The 8,308-nt window shown below is 40.0% G+C and overlaps 1 long non-coding RNA gene across 1 annotated transcript; it reads left to right on the top strand.

The window, feature by feature from the left end:
• The first annotated feature begins 4,505 nt into the window (after positions 1-4,505).
• Positions 4,506-8,083, top strand: LOC308188355. Its single transcript, XR_013945440.1, has 2 exons — positions 4,506-4,610; positions 5,216-8,083. It is a non-coding gene; the product is annotated as an uncharacterized lncRNA (long non-coding RNA).
• Positions 8,084-8,308: the final 225 nt, after the last annotated feature.

Below are 8,308 nucleotides of genomic sequence, written 5' to 3'. Positions count from 1 at the left end.
CAACATCTTCCAGTGCAATTTTTACTAATAAGCAAAATTAAGGCCACTGAACAAAGACAGAGACAAGAAAAAATAAACTAATGGACCAGGGAAGAACAGAGAAAGCAAAAGTTAAAAATGATAAAAATGTGGCTCCCACTACAACAAATGACTTTCTTAATACCGGTCTTAAATCCAGCAGGATCCATTTTCAGTTAACTCTGAAGACTCAGTGAGACTTGATGGACCTAATCCTCAGGTTGTATGAGTTTGTGATGCTGTGGTAGTCAACAAAATTACAGCAATTTACACAACAGAAGGATCTGGCTCTCTCTCATGAGTGTATTATCTCTTAGGAGGCAGCATCAATTAAAACCTAATACAACTATCATCCATTTAATCTCTCCAAGGACTTACACATAACACTTCTACAAATGTATTACAGGGGACATAATAGGACCTTTTCTCTCTCATGTACTTTTCTTCTGCTGTCCTAGGGGAAAAATGCTGCATTTGATTTGTTCTAAATATGGGGCCCTGGTAGGGGTGACAAATAGGTTAAGTCAAAGAATATAAATTAGAATATCTTTAATCACTCAGTAGATTAAAAGGGATTGCTTTAAAAATAAGAGATGACCCTGAGGAAGGTGTCCCCAGGAGAACCCGTGATCCACCGGGAACGGGTGTCCCAGTAGGTACAGTCACTACTAAATCAACTTGCAAGTGAAAATACAAACAGGTTTCACTACTTCAAACTCTACCAAAGAAGTAATTGTAATACAAGTGAAATATCTGTCCCATGTAGTGGCTTTCTAAATGAGTCCCTGCTCTGAAAAAAAATAAAATAAAAATTTTAAAAATGCATCTACTTCAGTCACTGTTGCCTGCCTGCTAAAGAGACTCAGCTTCTTCCTGTCTCAGAGTGGTCTTTGGCTGTTTCTCCAGCAGTCAGTTTCTCAGAAGCAGGAAGTATAGGTACTTCTCACAGAAAAATAGAATACAAAAACAAACAACAACAACAAAAAGAAAACACCACCACAAAGTCAGCCAAGAAATGAAAGAAGCCCCACTCAAACAAGGATACTGCCAGTAACGCCAAGGACAGCCCACAGTGCTTAAACTTCCAGATGCTCCTCTATGTAACTACAAGTCCTTCAGCAAGGGCTGAACTGTGAGCTCATGCGGTCCTGCACTAGACACCTCTAGGCTGCCTTGTCCGGGAAAGAGGTCAGGAGAAAGAGAAGGTTGGGTGTAAACTCATAAAAGGAAGATCGAGGGAGAGGGAAGAAAGGAACTATTAGACAGGAAATGAAGAGATCATCCAGAATTGCAGAGAGATGAAACTGAGGCACCATAAAGACACAGAGAGAGGAATTTAGCATTAACACAATTATTAGTTGTATACACAGTGAGCATTTGCACCGACGGGGGAGATCTACCTCCTGGCAAGGTTTATCATGCTTCATGCCACAGAGCTTTCTCTGACTTGCTGTTCCAAGTGAGATTCGTCTCCCCATAGGTCAAATCTTTCACTTTCAGACACCTGAGTTACTCATCCCAGGCTCCCTTTATAGTCAAGGAAGAAAAATAGATGCCTCCAAAGAGCAATTCATTTGACCTACCTTAGATGTCTTTCTTTGGATGAGATGAATTGCGCTCCAGAAAAACTTGTTTCTATAAAAGGAGCCAATGCTAGCTAGCTTAATATTAGATATCAAAACTTTAATAACCTATCATTGGAAGAAAGTTACTTTAGCTGGTTTTCTATGTTAGAATGAAGCAAATACCTTCAATTTTCAGAAAAATAGACTAGAAACTCATTTCTAAATCCTTAACTCTTTAGTCTACAAACCACACTAAGAAGCCACTGACCATGACCTACCATGTCATTTTATTAAAAGGTTCTCAGGTGACCTTCTATAATCAGACAAGGGAAGATCACACTAGCATGCATTACACAGGGACTCAAGATTTGACCTTGAGTCAAGAGTACAAAAATCTGAAACAAGCTCTGAGCAACTGAATCCAGGCTGTGGTTCCAGTGCTTTGCTGCAGTGAAGAAAATTCTGCCCCAGACCACTTGCAGGCTCAGACCAGAGCCTAATGTGACCTGGCATCCTCAGTACCCTGTCAAGGTAGAGAGCTACTGTACCAAACTTTGTCATAACTATAAAAGGTGACAAATTTGCCTCACCCTGTGGTGTTTTGAATTGTTCTGGTGAACAAACTAAGCACTGCTTGCATTTAAACAGGGCTGTTGCAAATATGTGGAGATTTACTTCGGCATTTGGACCAGCTGATTAAAATCCTCTTACAAGAGGTACTGGCCTGACCCTCTCCACGACGTTGTGGAGTTATTAGGAGTCTATTGTAAAGAGCTGAAATTTTTGTTCTTTGCTCCCATGTCACAACTTGGCAAATACAATGTATGGCCTGTCCACCTCCACACTATATGCTTCCTATAACACACTCAGTGTGCCTGGGGAAAGAATGTAGACTGCACTTCTTCTTTGTAATTATAAGTAGCATTAGATCAGTAAGCAGAACAAAAGCACTTTAGTTCCTTACTTACTTGCACAGTCCCCTAGTCTAGAAGAAAACCACTTCACTACTTCTTCCCTACCCTGTATTCTTAACAGAGAGATCCCATTTTAATAAGCGTAACAAAGACAAATTAATGAACCCTTCTCATCCAGAAGAAAATAAATACATCTCTAGCAAAAACACTTGTGCTAGATACTACAGAACAGACATATTGTCAGCAAAACTGATTTCAAAGTCCCAGTGGTAAGCACAGCAGTAAAGACAGAATGCTAGAAGTTTCCTATTATTTTGTTTGCATCCCTTATAAAATGGGCAAACTCCCTGCCCTAATAAGCACCAGACAATCTCCAAAAGCTGTGTAGCAGTATCAATTGGCTGGAACACAGCAATTATCTAACAAAGTGGCTGCCAACACAGGAGAGCAGAAAACCCTCTTGAAGACCTGTTATTTGCTATAGGAGTCAGGAGCTTATATATTATCCTCTTTCTTTAAAGACTTCCAGCTTTATTTATTTTTTATTCTATGCACATTTAGACTTTTGTTACTACCTTCTTCACATATATTTATATGTACTGGAGATAGGTGGTAGCTGCAGTCCTACAGCACTGACAACAGCAATTACAGCGTTAGCCACAGAGCACAAGATCTCATTTAGCCCATAATGCACCCCAGAGCCTAGGACTGAAACTTTGTGCCTCCGGGTCTGTAATGACTGCTGAGCTGCAATATCTGCAGATTACATAAGGCATGTGGGATGTGAATGTGAGCAGCAGTTATGCAGGGGCCTGGGAAGAGCAGTGGTGGCACAAGGTGTGCCCTCATCACCAAAGAGCCTGAGTCCTGACTGTGCTGGTACGGACCAGCCTCTGGCTTCCAGATTCAACCCACCAAGGATACCCTGCCTTCAGTGTCCAAACACCAATCAGACTCGGAGGAGCAGGTTCAGATTCCCCAAATTCCCACTGATTATTTTATTTATTTATTTTTTTTTTAAGGCTGGGGTATTTAAGTTTTGAAAATAATAAATGCATTTGACTGAACCGTAGGCTCTTCACACTCTTCAGGACTCCATAGGCTCTTCAGACAGAGTTTAAGAGCAGTCAGCTTTATTCCATCTCATTTTGCTTCCCTAAAAATGGATTTATTTTACAGAAATAGAATTTCTCACATCAACACTCAGTTATTTCACCTTTTGTGAAATACTTTCTGTTCAAATTGCAGAATAATATTCTCTTTTAACTAAGCACCAGGAGACTGTAATATTAGGCCTACTGAAGGCTAGAAGCTTTCAGAAATATTATAATCTGCCTGTAGAAGATAGGCCTGTTGTAATAATCTTTAATAAGGAGCTTCATTGTGCATTGACTACAATTCCCAGCATTCAACTTCATGCTTCACAAGTTGTCTTTTACCTTGCAGCACAGTGGAGCACTGCAGAGTGGGACTTGTAGTCTCGGAAGGAAAGGAAATGAGAGTAATTGCCATTGGATCAATCTTTTAAGATTACTATTAGCACCATTTGTCCCATAGGCTTTGTTCAGACTTTTTCCATCCCAAATTTTATGAGTCAATTTTCTCTCAGCTAGAAACTTGTCTAAATTGTTCATGCTCACTACAGCTGTTCAGCATTTTCTAATATTTGTTTTTTTTTTAATTGGAGCCAAGTCTAGTGAAAAAGACTGTCTTTGTTGCAATACACCATTGATAGGCCTTTTCTTTAATACAGCAAGATGCTCTTGGTGGGGAAAAGATTGTCGACAGAGGCAAAGCAGTTTGATTTGAAACTCTCATTTAGAAATATCCCAAATCCCAGTGACTTAGTTTTTATTGGAATCTGAATCCACATTCAGTAATTCAAGCTAAAATTCATTTCTGTGTTCTGTACGGCTCCTTTTGCTCAGATAAGAGCCTAAGCCATCAGCTTTAAACAGGAGTGTTTGAAGAGACTCTTTCATAAACCTTGATTTCAGTGAAACTAGTTGGCATTAGTCACAGCATGAAAAACAGCCAAGCTGCTTAGCTTTCTTGGCTTTATAAACTCAAGAAAAGATGAAGTTCAGTACCAGCCCTCTCTGGCAAACAGCAAGTATCAAATTTTATTTTATTTTTTCTTTTAAATGAAAATGAATAGTTATGACTAGTAACCAGTCCCCCATCTAAGACAAAATCCCTCTAAAAAGATGCTGTATGAGATAGATGTTGCTTGAACTTAGTTACTTTTTTAATAAAGCTAATACAGCTCTGAACTACATGATTTCTAGTGACTGTTTCCAGCTGGGTCTGTTTCCACACATGCACTTCTTTGTGTTCCACCCACCTCCATCTGTGCACAAGCCGAGGTGGCCCTGACAGCAGTGTCCCCTCCTGTCATGGTGAGGGCCTTTGGTCTACCTATTTTATTTATTTATTTTTTAATTAATTTTGCCTTTTTTCTCCTTCCCTTTTCTGAATGAAATACTGATTTAATTTCCAGAAAAGCAAAAATTAGGGGCCATAAAATATAATAAGCTGCTACCCCATGCATCCTGCGACCTGGTTCCAGCTGCAACTTTCCCTTTTGGAGTTGTCTTAGATATTATTACCCAGCTACTTGTAAAGCCACCAGTAAGACTTCAAGTTAGGAGTTCGGATTATTTAAAGTCAATCCTTATGACTGTATCTAAAAGCAAATAAATTCCCTCCCCACTCCAGGAACATTGCTGAATCTTTGCTGGCTTGATATGCCTCTCTGAACCTTGGCACAATACCAAGCATCCTTACTTTGTCACTGCAAGAAGCATCCTCAAGGACCTCCTCATCTGGCTGCTGTGGCAAATCCCTTTCCTGCTTTGCAAACTGAAAACCTTTTCTCATTTCTTAGCTTATACAAGGACCACAGCCTCACAAAGAGGGCATGCTTGCCGTCATCTGCTGGCTTTTCTGAAGATGGCTTTCTAAGGCTCTGGCCTCAGTCACTGCAAGAAATATCCTTGTCTCAAAGGAGGCAGTCCCTGATAATAAACTAAAGCCAACATTACCCCATGACAGCAAGCCCTACGGCTCCCTACTGGGGCTTGCCTGTAATGGTGCCGTGGAGTCTGGGCGGGAGCATGAGCAGCAGCTGTCACAGGGGACCAGAAGCCCAGAAAGCTCCACTGAAGAGCAAAGCTTTCCCTGTCTCTCATCTCTCCATTTGAGCTCTGCCTTGTCCTTGTCCTACAAGTCAGGAGAAGACCAGCCTGCCATCCTCAAGGTAGCCCTGATATGGCCTTGTCATGAGCTCCAAACTTTTGCCTGTGGCTAAAGCCAGGTCCATAAAGGGCTGGAGCTACTTGGTGACAGGTGGTGCCACCAAACAGAGTTTGGCTGCAAAGTGCTCCTTGGGGCTTGTTGCTTCCAGGTGTTTGGGCTGCTCTGTGGGCTCAGGTCCCAGCTCTGCAGTTCCCTCTACAAGCAAAGGCTTCCAAAAGCATTGGCCCACAGCTTTGCCCTACAAAGTACTTCAAGGTTTGCCTGGCAGTCCACAAATTGCAGTCCGAGTGACACCACAGGTAACCATTGACTTGTTGATAAATCCTTAACAAAAGATGTTGCTTTCATAAAATGCTCATAAAAGACTGTACTCTTAAACAAATAAAAATCTTCGTAATTTCCTGATTTTATCGTACATAATTGGGAAGATCAGGGCAGTCATTTCATGGAATTCTCACAGCACCTATTCCTCTTTTTTAGGAATTTTCCCCCCATTTAAAAAGCAGGAATGTTTCCAGTTTTTGTAACAGGGCTTGAACAGATGGGTGGGCAGACGGTGGGTATAAAATAGTGCTGCAGGAAACAGCCAGGGAAGCAGCTTGCTCCCATCCATCCCTGCTTGTTTGTTAGAGGAAAGATGCTATTTGAGGTTTGGACTATAACGGGGCAGTGCCTCAAAAGCATAAGGCCTAATCTCATCTGGTAGCTTTGCTCAATAGCACCCACTGACTTCAGTGGGAACAGGGCTGCACTCAACAAGCGATATTATCTAAACGTTGCCTGATATAAAAAGGGCATTTTGCATGACTGTTCTTAATTCCATGCCACCTGGCACACTGTAGGAGATTGAACAGGAAAAAATATAATAAAATGGATTTTATGTAATGGCCTTATATGGGGAGTAGTACATATAGCTTCAGGATGCTGAAAGCTACAGGACAGAAAGAGAAGGCCAGACCCTCTTAGAGAGGCAATGAATTGATACCAAACCCAAGAGTTTTTTACATCTTGGCTGACCTTTTCTAGCAGTGATGCAGACTCACTGTCTGCCAAACAAATTCTCATTTCATTGCAAACCTTCGTCAAACACCATCCTATGAGACACCATTTTCCTTTCTCCTTTCCCTTCCAGTTTCTCCACAGTCAGGCATGCTCTTAGTGAGCTCAGGTTTTCCCCTGTTATTTGAGTGCTCCTGCCTGCATCTTTGATGAAGATCTGTACTTTACCAATTGCTTTGCCCTTCCCAATTTCATAACCAGTGCTTCTGCTTCTTTAAGACTTCCACTCTTCTGGTTCCTCTTCTCTTTCTCTTTTGTTGTTGTTGTTGTTTTTGTCTTTTTTGTATTGTATTTTGTATATTGCATTGTTTACACACTACCAAGAGGTCACTCGTGTTCTCAGAAATATCACCTTTCCCTCATCTCTGTCATCACTGCTATGACTGATTTTTCAGTTTTTTACTTCTGAATTAAAGCTATGCAGATACATATATCACAAATGATAGGGCTAAGATATTATTCTAAAGAGCTATGAATATGCATATATCATGAAGAACAGGACTAAGAATTATCCCCAAAAGTTTCTATTTTCAAGAACACAAGTCCTTCAGGTACAATTTATTTATACTTATGAATAATTGAAGTTAAGGCTTGGTTAGAGTACTAAAATAGGAATATGGCTTTAATAGCAACACCTCTGAGCTTTGTAGGGGGACCTGGCAGAAATCAGATTTTGTGAAGATGAGTGTCATGAACCAAAACCCAACAACATCCCCTCTTCCAATTAATTCATATAGGAAGTCTCCTGATTAGTGCTGAAGTGTGCACATGTATTTTCTTCTAGCTCATCTTAGTCCAGATGTTCTTCTGTAGTTTTAGCTCTTATTCTACAAGACTGGTTGTAATTTTACAGCCAGGCTCTTTATCTCTGAAAAGCTGCATGTTATAACGGTTATTAAAATTTTATGAGTAGTGGATCCTCAGAGCTAGTAAGCCTGGGCAGTCCTGTTCCACATCACTGCTACCATGCTTTTGCAATACAAAGAGGTGCAACAGGGAGTTTAAATCCTGGCTGCTATTTATTTAACTCACCTTAGTTTTCCTGCACTTCTATTATACTATTGATAATACAATATATATGATAATACAACTGAATTTGAATTTTTAACTATGTTACATTATTTTGTTAGTACCTTTGCAAAGTTTTTTCTTGTCTTCAAAGATTTGTTCTTATTTTGTCAAAAGCATACTTATTAGCAAATCTTTTCTGTTTCATCTGATTGTTAATTCTGAGTTGTAATAGAACAATAAACTTACGTAAACTGAAAATTGTGTAAAATCATTTATGACAATGTGAAGTTAGCTGATGACTTCTATCCAGCTGTCTATATCATTAAAATGTTTTCATATTTGCCATTACTTGTTACTGCTGTAGATGAGGAGATTGAAGAAATAACAATTGTAATGCATGCTTCATATTCAACTCATTTGGAAACCCCTTCAAAATACTTTTGGGTATAATGACTTGTCAAGGTTATGGAATTTCACACAGAG

This window comes from Anser brachyrhynchus (genome assembly GCF_964034855.1).
Source record: "Anser brachyrhynchus genome assembly, chromosome: 1".
NCBI lineage: Eukaryota > Metazoa > Chordata > Aves > Anseriformes > Anatidae > Anser > Anser brachyrhynchus.
This window is presented reverse-complemented; position numbering and strand designations above follow the sequence as displayed.